Here is a 21,166-nt window from a genome sequence, read left to right as displayed (position 1 = left end):
CTCTGGGACCAAATGGTAGATGTATTGTTTTCTTCAACAACTTTTCAATGTTCTTTCTTTGGCAGTGTGGCTGTTCATTTGGTACCAATACTGTGGTTTAAAATGACCAGTGGGCATACTTTTTTCTTAAGTCTTTTTTTTTTTTAATGAAGATTTTTTTATGTTTTGATTAGTATCAAATTAACATTGCGGTGTGCCCGATGCCACAAAGCTAATGGTGTTCCCCATTGTGCTTACTGCTCTTTGTTCAGCTGTTGGCCTCTGTGTATTACAGGTTGGATTACAGCCTGTTTTGTTGGGCCACTTTCCTTTTTGTTTAGCTTTACACTTATGTGTCAGTTTAGAGTTTTTTGTATTTTTTTTATTACAGTAGGTAGGAAAACAGTTTAGCTTGATGCTAATGAAGAAGCTTGGGGTCTGGCTCATTTAACTGACAAAAGCTTAATTCTTCAATGTGGTACTCTCCCAAATTCAACTTTTACTATGTTGGCCTCTTCACAGCAGCGGCCCGATGTTTTAGAGGTCATGTCTAGGGTTTTGTTATGTGCACCTTAGTAAATTGGCCACTAAAGGGGGGAGAAAAACTTTAATTTAAAAAATAAAAGCGTTGACGTCCCCTTAATTTAGCTTAGTTGAGCTGAAATGATTGGTCGACTAAAAACGACTGACTCAAGTTCACATGGCTATTTATTCTATTTTAAATGTGAAATTGCGTGAGTTGTGTTCTCTTTTTTTTTTTATGGACTAAACGATTAAGCGTAGAAATCTTTGATAAAAAAAAATAAAAAAAAATAATAATAATAATCTGGTTTCAGCCATAATTATTTTGTGATGCATTTCTACATAATTTAGCATGCCCTTTTGGTGTCTTCAAATCTTGACACTCATTGGTCATATATATATATATATATATATATATATATATATATATATATATATATATATATATATATATATATATATATATATATATATATATATATATATATAATTTTTTTTTTTTTTTTTTTTTTTTTTTTTTTTGAGAGTACAGTGCGTAGACGAGACCTGTAATTTTTAACCTGAATGGAAACTTATCCAACATTCCATGCCCTCATCACCCAGCTCGCTGGGACCAAGAAAAGGCAAACTAGAGCCCAACTCCTCACAAGCCGAACAGGATAAAACGACTACTAAAGCAATTGGCATGTAGCCACAGTGGAACAAATTGAAACCCACCTCCCAGCTTTTATTAATAAATAACAAATGGGGGGCGTGTCTGTTCAGTGGTTGGGCAGTGTAACAAGTGTTTGCAATGTTCCTTTTTATTTTTACAATGGAAATAGTTGCCAGTGGGTCAACTGTCTCCAGCAAGGAGACAAAGGCAGAACATCACTTTCATAAATCCTGCTGTTCCATACTCTGAAAAAGTGCCTCTTCAAACCAGGTAGTGAACCGAACTGTGTACTATTGCACTCCTTGTCAAAACTTTTTTATTTTATGGAAAATAATTTGACGCCTCGTGGGCACAGATGGGCTTCTGATCAGTAGTTGTCAGTTGCATCACAGGCGATTGTGCACAGAGAAACTATGGTAGCAGTTGCGTACATACCATAGTCATGAGTAGCGGATGCCCAGATGATGATGCAATCCTAAAATGCTGTTTCCCGGAAGATTTTTATTTTGTCGCTAGTGGTTCTGCAGCTACTGTTGTCTCTTCATTCTTTTAAATATGTTTACTCCGCTGCATTTCACTCACTCGCAGGAGATCCCCTGCTGCAGGGGGGTTGGCTGCAGCAGGGATTATTAAGTGACATGTGGAGGCGGGACCAAGAGGAGGCAAGGCAGTGCTGATATTTCATTGGCTGTTTGGAGTCAAGTACACAATGTACCCAGTAAATGTTTACGAGGGCTTGTGCAGGCGGATTGACATCCTCCCAGGGTTTTTATTTTTTTCTTCAATCTCAGTGGGAGAGCTGAAGTAACTTGACTTCAGATGCCAGCCCTCTTTGTTTGTATAGCCTCTCCTGATGGAAAGGCATTTTATTTCTACAAGCTTTTGCAGACTCTGATGAAAATTGGGTCGCTTTTTCATTTGAGGTAACTACAAAGTCTTTTGTCCAGAAAGCAAACATGGGTCATTGCCTGTGTAGCTAACTGAATCTGTCTGCAGCTGGTATGTTGTAATGTGGTCACAAGTGATGCACATATGGGAGGAAACACCCTCTTGCATTTATTGTAGGGCTCAGGTAAACCTGAATAGTTCACAAGTGATTCACCTTGTCTCCTGCCGAGGTATGTAGTGAACCACTCCTAAACACTCTCACCCAACACGAATCAGCTGACAGTAAGGATGTTCTGGATTCAGACTGACTTTTAAGTTTACATAAATTCAAAGAAAATGATTAAAAAATATGATAAAACATATCTTGACTTTGCGTCTCTTGTATGGCTCTGGCTCCAAAAAAACACCTTAAATCCTACAACTCTCACAATGCAACGTAATGGTATCTATTATTTGCCTGACCATGCCCACTCCTTTCAAATCGCTCACAGAGTTTGAAACACAGGCTGTCTGCAGAAAACTTTGAATCTCAAACCTAAACAAAGGACCTTGATGCCATCATTGCGGTTATTAGGAAGTCGGCGAAGCTTATCTGTGTTGGATGAACATCCATCCATCCATTATCACCCGCTTATCTGGGGTCGGGTCGCGGTGGCAGCAGGTTCAGCAGGCCGACCCAGGCTTCCCTCTCACCCGCAGCACTTTCCAGCTCATTCTGGGGGATCCCGAGGCGTTCCAAGGCCAGCCGGGAGATATAATCCCTCCAGCGTGTCCTCGGTCTTCCCCGGGGCCTCCTACCAGTTGGACGTGCCCGGAAAACCTCTAATGGGAGGCGTCCAGGAGGCATCCTGACTAGATGCCCGAACCACCTCAGCTGACTCCTTTTGGATGAACATACGGAACCGTATGTTGTTGCAGAAGAAGTGAAACGAAAGGGGTGAAAGCGCTTGTTGTGTGGATGAAACGGCATTCCCTGAGCCTGTCTTATGGTGACCTGGTTGGCATACTTGTGATGTAAAGACCTCCAATCACGAGTTCAAAATGTTGTTAATGTGACTTAATTGGTTTATGTTTGCTTTAAATTGGAAGCCCTAAGATTCCTCCTTGTTGTTCAGATGCCAATGATCTGAGTCAGAGCTAAATGTTGTCTTTGTTCAAGGTGTGACCAAACTAAATATCCTGATGACACCGTGTGATGCTGCATTTCAGGAGCAGCAAAAAGTGGATGTTCGTCAAAACGCTGAACTCCAAATTGCATGACGATAACACTGGATTATTATCGAAGATCCATGGAGAGGGACGGCAGCTATTTGCCAACTGAAATGGAAACAGATTATATAACACTGCCACTAGAGCAATTAAAATATGGCACTAAAGTAAATGTATAAAAAAAGGGCCGTTGCTGTCGCATGTTTCTAATCTGGCTGTTTGTCAGGTTCCTGGTGGCCAGAGGAGGTCTGTGGCATTTATTTTCTGCGCCAGCTGAGATTAAATGGACACATCAGGCTGGTTATGTAACTCTACACTCTGACACGCATGCTGCTTAGAAGAAGGCAGTATCACTCGGTATTGTTTTGTTTGCATTATTCCTATTTAAATACGAGTCAATGAGCAAATATCTGACTGTTCACAAAAGAGGGTGGAGGGTGGTGTAACACACCGAGAGTAATGCATTTCGACAGAGTATGTGGCTTATTTTTTTTAAAAGTAGGCATGTGCTGAAGCCAAGCTCACAGATCTGGTTGGGTGAGAGCGGGGCTGTATAAAAAGGCGGAGCGTGACTCCGATTTTCTCTAGTCCAAGTTCATCGCGCTCTGTTTGGCTTAAGCGTGGTTGGGAAGTGGAAGGTCCCCCTCGTCTGTTTTCGGGCGTTTCTTTTTTTTTGGGCACTCAAACCGGCCTCTGGAAGGTGAGGAATCCCGACCTGTTTGGCGTTCATGAAGAAGAGCAACCTTTCACACCAGTGTAACTCAAACCAGGTTGGCACATTAATGCTTCACATGTTTTTACCTCCTCACCTTCCCTGGAACCTTGCTTGCAAATGTTGTCAATCCCAGCAGAACGCGACTTACGGTGTTAACGGCGCAAACACCTTAATGGATTTGTGTAGTTTTATAATGTACAACCTCATCTGCTTTTTAAATGAATCTCTGGGATGCCTTTTTGAGATGACTCTTTCCCTGTCCTTTTTAATAGACCATCCAGTTTGTAAATATTAATGCTTGGCTTCTCCCTCCTGGGTACCTTTTTGTTCTACGCCACGGTTGGATGCACATCCATCCCTCATATGCTTTGGTGAAACGCCACTTTTTTTTCATCAGTTACACATGGGATTGTAATTGCGTGATATAAAAAGAATTGTTCTTTACTTTTGCGGCATCAGCTTATGGCGCAGCATGAATAAAGGCTCTGTTTCCTTGGAGCTAACATGACCATCTAATAACCGAGGGGGGTTAAAGGAACATTTCGGGAGGAAATTGTCAAGAAGTTCAGATCTTAAAAAATTATTTGAGTATACTTGTATGTTATGACACTTGTATTGGATCAGCACATGGATGTTTTGTGCCGTGCCTGCAGGCACGTATAGATCTATATATAGATCAGCTGGTTTATTTGCAAGTGAATGGCAATGTTCTCTTTTTGGCAGCAGTAGTCAAACTCCACTAAAGGTTTGGTAGTAGATCGTATCAGATGCTTCAATAAGTTGAGTGATGACTAGATACTTGATTTTAGTCTGTTTTTGAGACTCAACTCATTTCTGGAGGCTATACCTGGTTTCTAAGCTGTGTTTAAAAAAATAAAAAATGTTTTATTTATCTTTACTCTTGTTTTTGTGAATTATTTTTTTCTTTGCAGGTCTTGAGTCACCCCAGCTCTTCCCTCTGTTTGGCCCCACCTCGCACCACATCAACAGACATGATCATCAGACTGGGCAGGCTGACTCCTGGATACTTCCGCCTCCTCCAGGTAGGTGTAGCGTCACCACAGTGTGCAGATGATGGCTGAGATACTTTGCATAACTCTATTTGATGGGATCGTTTCTGATGACTAAAACGAATGCCGGGTGTTTTTTTTTTTTATTTTTTTTTTTTACTGCCACAGAATCTCCAAACCATCTCTAGGAAGAATGTGGAGTTAGACTCTGCTCACAATCTTAATTTTCCCCTTTTGCTAATTGTATTTTAGCTGTCAACGTGTCATTCAGTTTATTTTGTATAGCCCAATATTACAAATTTACCTCAGAGGGCTTTACAATCTGTACACATACGACATCCCTATCATCACAGTTGCTCTTTATCCTTTGCTTATAGAGGCATTAACACTGGTTCTAATCTGAACCGCGGCCGACGAGGGGCCCAGTGCTGTTCTGTGACCCACAATCTGCTTTCATCACCGGTATAATTAGGGGTGACACTAATCATTGTTATATAATTTCCTCTACGTTTCTTTTTGTTCGTCCCGCTGTCATCATAATCCACTCATTAGTAGTGACCCTCCATATGTCTCGTCCACCGTGTAAAGTCTTTGTTCGCTTATTTACACTAATTTGGAAACAAAGGCTGTCGCCTTGTATGGCTTTACATTGACTCAAAAGCCTCACAGACCAGACACAAGTGACTGCCTCTTGCATAAGATTTGACACATTGGTGGGACAGTCCATGTTTCTTTGTCAAAATATTTATTTTGGGGAGCCTACTATAGTGGCGACCAAGATTTCAACATGATTTGAATGCTATTTAATAAATGTGTGCTTACGGAAAACATTTTATTAGGTTTAAGGAAAGCTAGATGTTTAACCACAACTTCAACATCCAGTACCACTTTCACGTTCTTTGTACAGTTGTGTTTCACATTGTGCTCTACAGTCGCCTTCTTTAAAAATAAATAGGCAACTTGGCATTGGTAGAGCGCTTGTTAAACGTACAAAAATGTATTTATGTCCATGATGGCGACGATGAGATTGTTTAAAATGCTTTTCGTATACTATACAAGACTTTGGATTCTGGGTACGTGATTGGCTCCTTGGTGCCCAGAACATCGTGTTCCCCTATTTTCCCTGCCAAGGGTTTGGTCACATGGCAGAGGGCTGTGGTGCTGAAGGTGTTTGGTCTTTAAGAGGGAAGTCTCTTAGGACAAAGTAGTTGATGACTGCTCATTGTTTCTACTATTGGCTGACCCCTAACCCTTGTCCTGTTTTTTTATTTTTATTTTGCAGAGGCAAGTCGCTGGTGAGGTGCAGACGCAACCACAGGACCGTGCCGTCAACCAGATAGCCATGATGCTGGCCATCATGGGCCTGAGTTTGTCCTACTACAGTGCCAAACAGATGACGGAGAAGGTCCAGGTCCAACCTGCACCCTGAGGAGACTTTACTACCCTGACGGTGGAGATAATGCATGAGCCAATGAGAAGTGGAAGTGGGTGGGGGGGCAGCGACACAAGCGGTGACCTCTGTCAGTCACACTTGGACACTGAAACTTCAGGGCTGCTGCTGCTTAGTGTTTTTATACTTTCTGTTGTCAGGGTCTTGTGGGGGATGGCTCTCTTGGGGTTGTAGGTGAGACTGGTTTAATGGACTGGTTTGGGTGGGTGATCAAAACCAGCTGACTGGGTCTGACCATTAGTCATTACAAAAGTACATGCTTGCAAGATGCTGTCAATACTGTTCTGGACTACAAAAAGAGAGGGGGAAACTCTTGAATAACTGAATTTCGCCAGGGCTCACCGCTTGTCCAAAGGGGTTTAAATGGATGAACAGCAATGCCTTTAAGGAGAAGCTAACTGCACTTGAGATGTACCTTGTAATGAAGTGATGGCAGGCCCAGAACGTGGTTAAAGGGGATAGAAAGTTAGACCGACACTTTTGTTTTAGGTTTTCTGTCTTTTTTTTTTTTTTTTTTCACTAGTGAACATTGCAGAGCCTTGTGAATGGATAAAGAGCTGTATTCACAAACCGTCAACGCATATACCTGTGAAATGTATCTGTCAGCTTCAGTGAATAGTTGTGCAGAACATTTATTTTTAAACGCTACATTAGATCTTCAAAGGGACTTAAAACTACTCGTGATTTTTTTTTTTTCTCGTGATTTCACACTATTGTATCATAAATCAATGAAGTCCTGTTAATAAGATGTGTGACTATCTCTAATAGGCAAGCTGGTTAAGAACCTTTCCTGCAATATCTACGTCATGTTAATGCAAACATTTAACTTCACTGAACATTGCATAGGTGTGCAGACTTTTAATCCAAGGAAAATCAAAGTCTTGTTTTTATTGATGGATGAATGTATAACTTTATTTTGTAAAGATTTAATAAAGCTGTGAATATTTTGAATGAGTGTTTAGTGATCTATGGCGTGAAAACAGTCGCTGAGTTTGAACAGTTCCTCGGTTGGTGCTGCAGAGCTACAGTATTTCCTGTATCGGAGAGTCTGTGGTGTCATCCGCACTGAACAGGAAGTGGTCAAGCTGATGCATGCAGTCTAAGTTGTTTTTTGTTTTTTTTCATGCCCTCTTCCCACGCAAACCCACATGTGTAGAGACTTTGCAAACATGTGGTGGTAAGGATGGCTTTGCTTGAGCATCAGTAGCAAGTACTTGAGGCCTGAAAATGACGGTTTGAGGAGAACATACTCACCAAGTCTTTTAGTGCTAAGGAGATGTTCTACTTTTTTTTTTGTCAAGTTGTGTGAATGTTGAGGTCTACAATCAACATGCTCCAAGTAAGCTGGAATAAGATTCTAAAGTTTTAAAACTCAAACAAATGGGACGTCTGAGGAGATCTTGGATTATTTTGTTTTGTGAATATGCCTTAATGTGATGTCCCTGGATGGTAAATTAAAGAACATACTGGCAATATTTGTCCTCGTATGAAGAGGCCATCTTTCTAAACACTTTATGAAACGTTCTTCATATTATTAGACTCTTATTTCCTCAGTTACACACTGTTAATAACTTGGTGTGAGAACTAAAATCACACTTGGTTCCCCTGCAACACAGATGGGTTTGAGGCAGATTGGCGATGGCTTTTCTGCATGTCCTCTCTTTCAGGGCGTGGAGTTTAGAACGTGCGCATGCCTGCTCACCGTCTGATGTGATGCCCTGTGACAGGCTGAGACCTCGTTGGGTTGCCACGTGCCCCTCTGCCCACGGCGCAAGCCCCTCCCCCTCGCACATCACATCACTGGGCAAAAAATCTAGCTTTGCCGTCTCAGTGACGTTAGGCTCAGGACACAACCCTCAACGAAGGGCGCCCATTGGCTAACCGGTGATGCGTCACCGAAATCGTCCTGGTTCTGAGACAAAGGGATGGGGATAAGGTCATTGGTGGGGAATGAGGGTGTGGAAAATCATTATTTGGGATGGAAGTGGGGGTTCCGTTCCCTTTTTGTTTTATTTATTTTGATATCTAAAGAATTGTCACCAAGGGGCACAGACCAAGTGAAGTTCTGTAGATGAGATTGTTTAAAATGCTTTTCGTAGAAATTGATGATTGTTGGAATTCGGAGCTCCCGGTGCAAAAAAGACACCAACAGGACTGCATGGCTCATTCGCAGATGACTGTCACCTTTCATTTTAATAATCTTCTGCAATTATGAGAAATATGCTCAATTTGTGTGTGTGCATTATGAATCTATATGTATCATCTTTAGATGTGGCTTATTCTCGACTCAGCTGTATATAATAATGAAGAAATATTGTCAACTCCATTTGAGGCATAAAAGCACTTTAGCTTTATTTTCTGTCAAACAGTACTGTGTGTCCCCCTTTTGAGTTTGAGCCTCACAAGGCATGTTATGTTTTGCTGCTGCTCTTGTTTAATAAAGACATTAACATATATTTCCGTAATGCCATTTTATGAACTATTGTATTGTGATAAGCCTACTGCTGATAAGTCATATATAGTTCAGTCACATCATCCATATATATATATATATATATATATATATATATATATAATATATTCAGGACCGGGTTAAGAAATCTTGTGGACCATGGCTATGAGCATTTCAGATCTCTGTTTGGTAAACAAGACTTTGTCAGCATTTTTGTTAAACTACAAGTTTGATTATGTCCATCTGACAATAACATTAGAGAAGCAAAAGAAAGATTATTTTACATGTTAATGCTCGCTGACCAACCCACCTAAAACCACTACTGTAGCGTGAACGAGGGGCCTAATTTTGTCAGTTGCACCTTCACAGACTTCGCAGTTGTTGTTTTTATTATGTTATCTTGAAATATGTTTTTGATTCACATTAGGACAGCTGACCAATCACGGCTACAATATCAGATTGTCTATTTTCTAAAGTCACATAAATGTTCAGACATGTTAATTTCAACATCGGAAAGGTGTAGGGGGTGAGGGTTTCCGAAGCTTAACATAGACCTGTATACTGTATATTGATGACATGATCGATGTAGAGCAGGTGCAAAGACAAGATCAACGGCACACCTAAAGAATGTAAATCACGGTCCTGCAGATCAACGCGTCTGTTTATGTGCAGAGACCACATCGTGGCACTTCTCAGCTTCCCTGGCTGGGTGAGGCTGAAGAGACGACAGCGTGCACGTGCCCGGCTGCAGCATGTGCTGGATGGAGGTCCACTCTGGGTGGTGGGGGGGGCTCTGCACAGAAAGCTGCTGTTGTGGCTGGCATACAACGTGCCAACTACAGAAAAAACACAGTCTCTCTGACTCCCGACAACCCACCCTGCAGCGCAAACAGCAGCATCCACTTTTATCTGCTGCCACCTCAAAACTTCTTTAAATATAGGCTGTTGCTTCGAAAAAGACCTTCTCATACCAACAAATCTAATTTTCAGTGATCATTCAAATTGTTTGGATTTTTAATCACTGTCATGGGCCACAGGATAACCTGCCATGCCCCAAAAACAAACAGCAATGTTAATCTGACAATTGTAAAGTTGTATTTATAGGTTTGCTGCAGCTGTTAGTGCTCCAGTATCTCAGCCCTTTAAACTGCCAGGTCAGTGATGTAGGACGGCATGTTCTGTCTCCTAATCTCACTCAGATTTTTTTTCTATCTCCCTATGGCTTCCTTTTCATTGGGATTTACTGAAAAGAGGCTTATCTCTGGACCCGAAGAGCTGTTTGTTTCCCTAGTCATGGACTAAAAAGGTTATTTTCCCCACTGGATTCATGGTTATTTTGCTTTATGGCTGTCACTAATTGATGTGATCCATTAAAAACAAACAGAAAGTGTGCAGCCATAGATATCAGACACTCCCTATAGATTGTACACTGTGACTACTTGCCTAAATAATGTGCATTGTAGCAAACTGTTTAACGTGAGAACAATGTAGTTTCACTTATTCAATGAAAATTCTTGATAAAAGACAACAATGTAGAAAATAGGTCATAGTATTGCCACTCCACCACATATCAACAACATTACATACAAACAGCTGACATGAATACTCTTAAGTTTCACATAGATAGCATTAAAAATGTGACTTTTTTCACTTTTTAGTGTATTTCAGGTATTTCTGACACACTAGGCTGTAGAGATGGTGGTGTTGGTCAGTTGGTAGCTCCACCACTAAAGACAAAATTAATGATGTTCCTCTCAGTCTTAGCTGTGTGTAGTGCTAAAGAAATGTTAGCAACACGCTTAACTCAGACGACGATGTAGCGTAGTCATTGTGAGCAAGTTAGCATTTAGCTCAACCTCGCAGAGCCGCTAGCATGGCTAACTCTTGTTTACACCTATTTTTGGGGGGTTTTAGTTGTTTTTAAATCTCACAGCAATGTTCTGTCCCTCAACCCAAAACTATCATCTGTTCATCTTTTGCCGTGCCACCAGGAAACACATGGAGGAAACCATTTGCAGACATCTTTAGCCGGAGCTTTCTGCACAGCACTGTGTCAGCACTAAAGAACGCTGAACTGGAAATCACTGGAGAAGGAAGTCGTGACTCGGTAAACCACAAACATTCGGCACCGTCACGCAAGTGTGTGCCTCGCAGTGTCACGAAAGCACACTACAATCTAGGTTTTATATATTTATATATTCCGTGCAGATGTTGAGTATTTTAACTTCCACTTTGCATAGAAAATGGGAAGCAGTAGCTTACAAAACAAAAACAAAAAATCAATAACCTGATGCATAACATTATAGTTTTATCATTAAACTCTGCTGGACAATCTGGCTCATCAACTCGTTTTGTCTTTAATGAAGTCTGTACATAAAAGTTCAAGTAGTTTTCAGTGTAATTCAGAATATTTGAAGAGTTCACATATGTCGGCTATTTTTGAGTAAAATATTTTCCTCCAACAAGTGATCAAGTGGTGGAAAAACTGTATTGCCACTGAATTGGATTAAACATTAGTCAAAACTGTCCGCAGTATTTTCCGCATTCATTTATCCCTTTTTAAAATCACTTCAGACCATTTTGCCAATGAAAGCCTGAGAATGTTGTTTCAACACCCCACAAGGTTTTCATGGGCATTGTTTTGCTGAGCCGCTGTATGAGAGGAGCAGTGGACGGTAAACTGCTAATTTCCTGTCTATACTGGTGGGGGATGTTTGTAAGAATACTAGCCACTGATGGAGCCCCAGCTGTGAATACACGGTGGATTGAGAATGATAGTCTCTTTTTGTAAAGTCTCATTTCTGTCATGAGCAGATAGAATCTTATGAAATTGTATCCCTGGACAAACAGAACAGTGTTTTTACAGAGTTTCAGTCACTTTTTGAGAGCTTCAGGTGTTTGCATTTAGTAAATTTATGTTAACAAAAGTGTGTTTGGGAGTTTTCTGTTACACAGCAATACGTTTCTTTATTGTCTCTCCTCTCTTTCCTGTATTCACCGGCCGTTTTGCCTCATTAAGAGCTCCTGCAAGTATAGTCTTCTCAATCTCTGAGATTATTACTTAAATACATGAGCAATTACCTGGTTATGAGTATATCATAAAAAACATGCTGGTTGTCTGTTTGACAGCTGGTTATTGAGTGTGGGATTATTACCATTAGCTACCACATGGGAGAAATTGTTTGATGAGGTCGGTATTACTCACAAATTCTATCTCTGCCCTCATTTATCTCAGGAGGTTGTGGAATTTGAACCACCAATCACATTCAAATAAGATATATAGTATAGCTTTAGGTCACTTTGTGTAATCTTCGATAAATTCTGGTGCTCCACACTCCTTGCAGATGTTCACTCATTTCCTGGAGTCACACTTTGCTGACTGCTAACTGCTGAGTGAGGGGAAACAAAGATTTAGGCCCTAAACTATAGAGCTAATGTATGTACTCTTTGCGCTTTTATAGTTTGCATGCTAGAGTGTGGTCATACCAAATACAAAAAACAACTGTATCTGTAGCTTACAACAAACAGATTATTTGTTTGCTGATCGCACATGTTTGTGTCAAAATGAAACACCCGCTGCTGTATTGAATACCATCCACACCCTCATTTCCCTTTCGGAACTGCTTTTATGAGGTTTATGTAAGTCCTCCAGTGCAGGATAAAGTTCCACTCACACTGTGCCAGAACTCGAAACCCAAGACTGCTACGAAGAGAATACAGAGTTGATTAATAGCTTTAACTTTCTCGTCGCCTCGTCTGATCCCTCCGTCCCGCATTTCCACTGCGACGCGGCTCTCCTCAACCTGTTGTGGATGGTACCGGTAGATCCACTTCCTTCTTGGCCTCGCCTCGGACGAGGTTCCAAGCGTGCTGAGCCGATACTAGAAAGTGGAGTAAAAAACAACGCAGACCACTGATTGGTCAGAGGGCATAATCACGAGTGCGACAAGGGGACATCCTGCACAAAGTCGCCACACTACCGTCAAGAGCAAACGCAAGTTTAAATTTCACCCGACCTAGATTTTAAAATGTGTCAACCATCAAAACTATGCCCTTCACTACACAACGCACACTCCAACCTACCAGTGCAGGAGTTCTTCTCTTTGGTTGCCAATGAAAGGATCCAGCGAGTGTCACGTTGAAGAGGACGCTACCGCAGATTCACAAGGTGTCGCTTGTCCTTTTCCATATCCAATGGAAAAGGACAAGGAGAAAAGTATACTGGTACTACGAGTTGAGTCAAGCAGAACCGTGCAGTCAAAATTTGGCACAATCTTCTTCGCAGCTGCCCCTTCTCTTCTTCAGGTCAACGCAGGTTTATTTTGGATAACATGGTTCTGTCACTCTGTCATATACAGATACAAACATGTATTACACAACATGGAGTGAGCTCATATCTGTATTGACACACACATGCATGTAGGCTGAGTTTACGGATATGATCTGTATAGTTTATGAAATGAGAATGAAGATTTCTCTATGAGTTCGTACATGTTTAATATGTTATGATCTCTAAACTTGTCATGCAGGTACTGCGGGTATCATGACATTTACAATATGTGTATATTGAACCATGGGGTTTTCATTTGAATCTTTGAATGTCAGAGTCTATCAAATCTGTACAACATCATGTTTTTCTGTGAGTCTGTACGTCTGCTGTCTGCTTGGTCTTGAACTTTAAATTCCTGTGGAGCTAAACTGTGAGGAACTGCCTCCAGCCACGCAGTAGAAACCTGCTCGTAACTTATTCACAGCCGGTTTGAACAGGTTCAATCCTGGGAATAAAAATCCCTCCACGGTTGCACAGAGGAGCACACAACCACATTCAGATTTAGGAAGGGGTTGGGATTGGAAGGGACACCTCCGTGAAAAAAAGTGAAAGACGGCAGTCCTTATGTAATCATTATTTATTAACATATTATTTACAGTCATAAGAGCTTTTGTATCACAACAGGACTGTGAGTCTACAGCCGTGCCAGCAGCTCTGTGAGGCCCAGTGGTGCTTTGAGCTCTCTGTTCAAGTCAGCCATGCTAATACCGGTATTATTAGCAGGCATGTTTACCACGATCACCATCTTAGCTTAGCTTAACCACTAGCTGGTGATGGTGCCAGTCATCACTACAGTTAGTACCCGTCATCCTGTGGGGAACATGAACGTGTGACCCAAATTTCATGACAATCCATCCAATAGTAGAGTTTAAAAAGTTAACCTCATGATGTTGCTCGAGGAAACGTCACTGGGTCACCAAAGGCAGTAGGATTTGTCTGGCAAAATGCCTAATAGTTATTGAGGATATTCACTTTTTTTTCTGGAAACATGTTCTGAAACATGCAGAACCAATGTTCTAGTCTTTGAATTGTTGAGATCACCGCAGGCCATTTGGTGATGGTAATGACATTAAACTGGAGTTTCAACTCTCTCACGGTCTAGTGAATGAATTCAACACCTGATAACAACAGCAGGTCTGTTCATATTGATATCATCTTCAGGCCTTGTGGACTGGAGGTACTTAAGTTTATCATGTATTGTTTGAGAGGTTCTTGCCCTACTGTCAACATTGACAGAAGAATGTATGATAAATGTCAGAGTGTAATCATCTGATAAGCACAACAGGTTTGCTTAAGCTGATTCAAACTGGTCAGATGACTCGTCCATACTGGTGAAAGGCTGATTTAATCATCTGTGTGTGTTCAAAGTCAACACAGAGGTCACAACTCAAGGAACTCAGTCAACCTGCAGCTCATATCAAAGACTGTGTATTGCTACCTGCAATGTGTGCAGGCAGCAATACATGAAATGAGTTGGATGTTGTAAAATGAGAAGTATTTCCCGTTAAATGAGCAATATATGACATTCAGAGCATTAATATGAATAATATTTGCTATCGAAAGGTATAATGGATCGATGGTTACCTGAGCCATATAATCTCTGTGCATGTTGTAATAAAAAGCTTCTCCTTGCTTTGTTGACACAGTCATCGCGGAGGTGTAGCACCCACCCTCTGGTTCCCCTTCAGGTAAACACTCACTACGTTTATAAGCACCAAATAATCTGGTTATTACTCGTATTCCAAAAAAGACAATAGTCCTGATAAGCTGTTTACACGGCCAATGAAAATTAATTTTCCACTAATATTCCATATCATATTTACATGCAGCCGTGCATATTCAGATTAATGTAAAACGAGCCCATGTCTCATCAGTGAATCCCACGGCAATGCCATTCTCGGCTGTGTTTGCCATGGGTCGATGCCCTAATATGCTGTTTATCAAACTATGGAGAAGTGAAACGGCAGGAGCTATTTTACTTCTTTGTGTCAAAATGTAAAAAAATAGCCGTAAAATGAATGTTGTTATTGTGCGTCATTGCAGGGCCTCGTAAAATATGAGAAGAACATAAAGGGGCGTGTTGATTTGTTTATGCAACATACACAGCCTTTCATGGCATCAGCATGCATTTGTGTACACAAAGAGACATACATAAAGCCATATGCATGTGCACATTAATACAGATGTAGGGTAAACCTTTTCAAAAGTTGTGTGTCTAGTATTTATTTTACAGGTGACTTTATTATAATGTATTTTCCATTACAATTAAGGTGATTTCCAATAGCCCATTATGGCTTTATAAAAATCCACATGTTATTTCGAGGCTCAGACCTGTAGTAAAGTTACACTTTAAATATGAAGCTAAAACAGAGCCAGTTTCACTTGATGGCAACATGTTTGTGGCGGCGGGGTGTGGTTAGGCTCAGCTGCGGTTAGGCTCAGCTGCAGAGTGGATGGAGCGGGGGTGTGGTTCAGGGAACGTGCCGGGATGAGGTTTAATCAGCCTCAGCTGGGGTTAATCTGTGTGTGTGTGTGTGTCCCCAATAAAGAGCAGTAGCGACTGAGAAGCGAGGATGAGAGGCGAGAGTTCATAAGAGCCTCGTCTTTTGGGCCCGTATATATAAAATGATTTTTCATCGCTCGTACAGGTTCAAACACACTTTCATTAACACGTTTTCTGTCGTTAAAATTTAAAAACGAATAATTCCAACTATGCTGTTAACCTCACCACCCTTTGTTAAGCTAGCAAGCCAGCTAGCTTCATTAAGATCGAGTTGGTACAAATTGTAACACTAAACAGTTTGTTAGTTTAGCTTAGTGTTTGAGCAAAGACACAACAATTTAAATCGAACTGAGAACCAAATGCACTGCCATCGATTTGACCTACATAAACATGACGATGAAGTTACTGCCGACAGGAAGGCCACGGCTGCAATCAGATTTCAAATAGCTGGCAAACCCCAGAAGTCCTTAACTTTTTACAGAAAAGACGAGGAAGAAGGAGCAGTAAAATAAAAAGATCAAACTATTCATGCAATCTTCTGTATTATAGGCCAAACCACAAACTGTCGGCCTACACGTACAGCAGGCGAAGCATCTGTCCCAGCATACTGAAATTCCTCAACAAACTGATCAATCCTGCCTTGACCTTCAACACTGCAGCATTTCACTCAGGTTGTGCTGACACACAGCAGAATAAATAGAGCATTCACATGAAGTTCAGCAGGCCACTTGCTCATTCAACTCATGGCTCATGTTGCATTTGAGGACCGGCTGTTTTCTTATCTTCCCATGGCTCTGTCTTTACACTCAGGTCCATTAAGGGGTGGCGTTAGCATGTCCAGGGTTGAATTTCCTCATCCAATCCAAGTCGCTGCATGAGCTAAAAAAAAGGCTCCTAAATGGGCCGGTGGTGCAAGGACCCTAGTGGACGTAAGCGGCTGGGAGACAAGATACTGTAAATGGAGAGCTGAGATGAAGAACGAGCACAGATATTAGTCATTCCTCAACTCCAAATTAGCATTGAGTATTGGCTCACCTGCACTGACTTCAGAGTGCACGTACACTTCACACAGATGATTTCTGCCGGACATTTCCCTCAACAGCATCAGTGCATTCCTAGAAACATTAGGTAATCGTGGAATGTAACTATATTTATTTAAGTCAATTTAACTACTCGTATCTCCATTTTATGCTTCCTAACCTATGCACGTCACTATATTTCAGAGGCAAATATTGTACTTCTTTTTACTCTACTTCATTTACTAGTAAAATAATAATAATAATAACTTGTTACTTTGAGTGAGAAACAATTTACACAGAAATCCAATGATGAGTGAAATCTGAAGCATCATTTCAGAGTAAATGACCCAAAATGAAATCTTAAAATTAGCTCCGCCATTACCAACTACATTCAAATTATGCGTTTGCATACAGTAGCTTTATTGGTGAGAAGTAATTGAGGTTTTTTTTACACAGTTTTATAGCTACTTTTATGTAAGCAAAGGATCTTCCTTTGAGACTCCCACAGCGTCTCATGTGGATTAATACTGCTGATGTCAGAACATTGATTGTTCCTGAACTTGTCTGAGACACCAGTGTTCAATGAAATACTAGTGTCTGTTTAAAGTGGCAATCCTCACGATTTAGATTTAGATTTATTTATATTTGAGTGAAAGCAAAGGAATTGTGCTTTGAGTTTAACAGTCTGGAGTTTTGGGCCGTGTCCGAAATTCCATACTAACTTGTTATCTTCCAGAATTGTGTGCATAGCTCTTTTTTTGGTGAGTTTACGATGGAGAAACACCGATAGCATTTATTTCCGGGAATGTCAACACAGACGCCCAGTTCGAAATACTGCAAACATATAAACATAGCTCAATCACCATTATGTTACGTCCTTTGGCTATAGACATTTACTTATATGGAAATATTTTATATTGTCATTTTAACACTCATGTGATTACAGGTTCATCTATAGATCCCTGGCTGCTGGAATAACCTTACTGGAGAACCCGACATGCCGCCTGAGAGGTCAGCAAAGAGCACCACCCTCTCCCCTCCATCCACATCCCCCACGTAGCGCCCCCAGCTGCACTGTGCCTGGACAAAAGACCTTGAATTGATTTGCTCCAGCCTTCTTCCCTTTTGTCCACGGGATTAGTTTTCCCCGAACCAAAATCTTCATTATTTTTGTTGGGCTGGATCTTTCAGCCGCTCATGTTTGAGAGATGGAGGAGGAGGTTGTGGTCCTTTCCCCCAGGTGACTTAGAACAGGCTTGCATGTTGACACTCTGGCACCTGCGCTTGTATATGCTTATCATATTTGCACTCTGTGTTCTGTACATTCTGTTCCATATCTCTGAAACACAACACTGGAGCACAGGATCGCTTCTCTGTCACCCCCTAGAGGTCCAACAAGGGAGGCAAGGCTAATAAAAACACAAAAGAAGGATGTTCCATGTGCATACGATGCACATGCATATGCACTCAGGCACCTGCAGACATTAGCATGGACTTTGGTTCATATTAATGGTGGGAAGGAAGTATTAGCGTTTGTTCAGCTGCGTATAAGTAAGCAACAAAGAAGAGTGCTCCTTGGTTGTCTTGAAATCATCCCCAGATAATTATTATTTTTAAAATCACCATGTGTCAGTAACATTCCCACATTGAGATTCATAAACTGTAGCAATCACTTGGTGTCACGAACCGGGCCGCACGGCCGTGACAACAAAGGGGATACACACAAACAAGTAGTTAACAGAAAAGGGTTTTATTTAACTTCGGTAGAACAAACAGTGGCGCGTGGAGTCAGTAGTTTCAGTGGTGGAGGTGAGTGTGATATGTTGTCTAGTGTCAGGTCAAACCATACTCTCCTCCAGACAGCGAGCTCCTGAGACCAGAGGGCCTTGTAACAGCGTGCACTGGCAAACAAGGCCCAGGTGTTGCCAGTGCTGCTGATTACCTCAGGTGTGTCCACTCTCCTGATGACCCTCTGCCACGCCCACCTGCAGGGACCCGAGCCAGTGGCAGAGAGGGTCGTCACACTTGCGACAAAAAACATCTCAGTCTCCATTCCCCTCGTTTGTGGAGTGGCACTTTGGGGCAACAGGGTAATACACATGCAATTACTTCGGGAAACATTCAAATTGAAATTGTTTGCTCATGTTAAGATAATATCAAGACACTAACTGCTGTGAGATAAAGGTGTTGACCCACATTCACAGAAATGTTTGAACTGGAAGATTTAAACCAACGACACATTTATTTTAACAGCTGACTGTTTGACAGAATACTGCAATAAATAATGATGATTAGCTTTGGTGAACAAGAAACATCAAATCAATTAAAGCAATCAATTAGTCAAATGTAGGATTACTTCACCAACTACAATTTTTAAGTATATTTTCAAACTACCATGACATTTAGTTTATATAATAAGTGAAGCACTAAAAGCTTGTTGCTGCTTCTTTTTAGTTACATTTTTTATTTATTATAAATCCCTTTTGTTTTTGTATAATTGTATGTCCTGCCACTTTAATTGTGATATTTTGTGATTTGTCATTGCATTTTGTGAAATGTTGTTTTTGTTTTGAACCTCTGAGCCACCGTATGAACCTCTGTGAGCTTATATTCATATAAGGCCATGTGTGGTGTGAGATAAGCCTGCTATCTTTGCATGTTTAATTAAATACTGTGAGCATTTACGCTGTTACTTTGTGGTCTCCCTATAAAACACACCACAACTAGATATAACACGCAAATGTTTATCTCCTTGGGTGTACCTCTCCTAATTTTTTTGTTACTTTATTTGATCTATTTGCATGGATAGATTTAAATATATGGGGTTGACATTCACGTTTATATATTTATATATATGGGTGTGTGTATTTTTTATATTGTATTGTGTAATTTATTATTTATTAGTAATGAAATATCTCACTCACTACTTTATATCAGCATTAGCAGATTGTTACACGATAATTAAGTAATATTAATAATCACTGCACATCTGAATTCATGCTTTCTCACGTCATCCAAAACCAGATGCTCAACGCTGGAAAGGACTCTTGCGCTACCTTGTGGTAAACCGTGGTATGTTTCCTCTTTGGATGTTTTAATACGAGTCAGAAATTGATAAGGAAAGAGCAGTGAAAGTGAAAGTAAGAGGTAACTCGGAAGAAGTCAGCGAAAGTAGTTACAGCTTCACTAGTAGGCCTACAAGGTTTTATTTCATGTCAGGGACTATTGACAGACATTTTAAAACAGGTCACATGAATTTATTGTTGAAAAAATGAGCACGTTGATTAATGAGTTTGAAGAATGGTCTTCAGACACACAGATGAAAGAAGACAACGTGCTGCCTCCATAAGAATCCACTGCCCTGGTGTGGTGTGTTGCCTCATGTGGTAAATACATGGGTGTGTCTTTTCCACTCTGAAACATGAGCTGCTGCGGCCTAAAACAGACTGGCTGGTCTTCAAATAACAGACATCCATCAGTCTGTGTGCACGGACGTCTCGTCCATAGAACTGCATTCATAATTCAGGTTGATCTTATGGATCTGCCCGACCTCACAGCTTCGTTACCGTCCAGCTGTACGTTAAACAAAACCAGCAACAGGAGAGCTGTAGGACGAGTTGGATCACATTTCTCTGATGAATCAAGATTATCCTTCCTTGCTAATTTGGTCAGATTTACATAGATGTACAGCAAATACTGCATTCCCATTTGTTATAGTCGATATAGAGTTTTGCTTTAATCATTGCTGCAATAAAATAGATCATTGAGACGTATGGAGTTTACATTAAATGTAGTTGTTTCTCTGCAAATTCAAGCAAATAAGCAAAACGGTGTGCATTTCTGTCCTCGGCTGTATTGTTGTGGGTGGCTGGTGAAACTCAATCAGTCATCAACACTTTATACATCTCTCTTTATCTACACGACACTTGCCGGCCCTCTCAGGTTGCCGAGCGACCGGTAACAAAAAAAAAAGAAAGAAAGAAAATCGTTGCAGCGAACCTGAAACTGATTGGTGTTCAACTGATATGCTGCGGCAGCCAATGAGAGCGGAGGAGGATGACTTGCAAGGAAGTGACTAGTGACAGGGGCCTTGTGTGTGTGGTGAGATGGTATTAACGTGTGCAGCCATGAATAAACTGCAGGTATGAACGTGTGCGTCGGGAATTACAGATCAAACAACACGTAGTGAATGCATAATTCTAGACATTATGAAGAATTCACGCCCAACTTTGATGGAAACTGCTCATTTTGAAGGAGGATTTTTATCTCCAATTATTAGAAAACATGAACTTGCTCGAAGAAGTGAAGCTGCTGGAGCATTAAAAAAAAGTAAAAAATCATCCACATTTGAGCATAATCAAGTCAATACTGTGTGTGTGTGTGTGTGTGTGTGTGTGTGTGTGTGTGTGTGTGTGTTCCTATGCATCAGGGTCA

This window comes from Cyclopterus lumpus, chromosome 16 (genome assembly GCF_009769545.1).
Source record: "Cyclopterus lumpus isolate fCycLum1 chromosome 16, fCycLum1.pri, whole genome shotgun sequence".
Classification (NCBI taxonomy): Eukaryota; Metazoa; Chordata; class Actinopteri; order Perciformes; family Cyclopteridae; genus Cyclopterus; species Cyclopterus lumpus.
The sequence above is the reverse complement of the archived record's forward strand: the minus strand, read 5'-3'. Positions refer to the sequence as shown.